The 1,246-nt window shown below is 36.3% G+C and overlaps 1 pseudogene; it reads left to right on the top strand.

The window, feature by feature from the left end:
* LOC145292586 (U2 spliceosomal RNA) lies at positions 1–134 on the top strand (annotated as a pseudogene).
* The last annotated feature ends 1,112 nt before the right edge of the window (positions 135–1,246 follow it).

The following is a 1,246-nucleotide window of genomic DNA, read 5'->3' on the forward strand; positions in this document are numbered from 1 at the left end:
TTCGCATTCTTGGCCTTTTGGTCAAGATCAAAGTGTAGTATCTGTTCTTCAGATGCTGCACTTCTATTTCTTGTTCTCTTTCGGTGGAGGAGAAATCCTCCACGACTGAGACAATTTTTAATTTTGTACCTTTTCTCCACGTTAAAAAACGACCTTGGTGTCTAACTCTGTCCCGTGGGGAGGCATAGTAAATAGGTACAATTGTTCGCCATTAGTGGATGTTGACGTCACGTCACGTGACATGACTAAGCGTTTTTTTTTTTTTAGTATGAATAACATTTTTTGTTTTAATTATAAAGTCTACACTTAATTTTATAGAAAATGATGTATATATAATAGAAAAAAAAAATTACTGGTTTTGTTGGATTCAAGTGGATCCCCCCCCTCCAGTTTAAGAGATAGCAGGTCACGTGGTAATATACAAAATGGCTAGCGTAAATATAAAGATCGGTTTTTTTATCGACGAATATTTTGAAAGCTGAATTTTTTTTTATTCCTGTACATTTTTTCCTGATATTTTTCGTTAAAACTCTTGTATAAATACTATTTTTAACCAGTTAAATACGTTGGAGACATTGTCATGGAGTTTAATAATCTCTAGAACAAAGCAGAAGAGAAATTACAAAAGTATCGGTAAAACAAAGTGTTTGTTTACATTTGTTCGCCATTACTGGATGTTGACGTCACGTCACGTGACATGACTAAGCGTTTTTGGATTATGTAATATTAACATTAAAATGACAGGTTTTTTTGGGGGCCCCCCTAGGAGAGAAATGATCAGTTCACCCCCTTTTAATGGTCCGTTTGGTGTGGAATTTCGATATTTGTCATGCGGGTGATCAAGGTTCAATATGATACATAATTTGTCAACTTTGGTTGTGTCTGTCAAAAGTTTGAGCTGACGTCACGTCACGTGACACGTATTGAATAACGTTAAAATGACAGGTTTTTGGGGGGGCCCCCCTAGGAGAAAAACGATCAGTTGACCCCTTTCTACTGGTCCGTTTGACGTGAAATTTCGATATTTGTCATCCGGGTGATCAAGGTGCAATATGATACCAAATTTGTCAACTCTGGTTCCGTCTTTCAAAAGTTTTAGCGTTACAAACAAACATACATACATACATACATACACACCGATTTTTGCCTTTTATATATATAGACTAGCAGGGCTACCCGGCGTTGCTCGGGACCGTATAAACAATGAAAAAACAAAAGCAGATATTGAACATATGTTTTATTCTTA

Source organism: Euprymna scolopes, chromosome 13 (assembly GCF_053919585.1).
Source record: "Euprymna scolopes isolate OS-2025 chromosome 13, ASM5391958v1, whole genome shotgun sequence".
NCBI lineage: Eukaryota > Metazoa > Mollusca > Cephalopoda > Sepiida > Sepiolidae > Euprymna > Euprymna scolopes.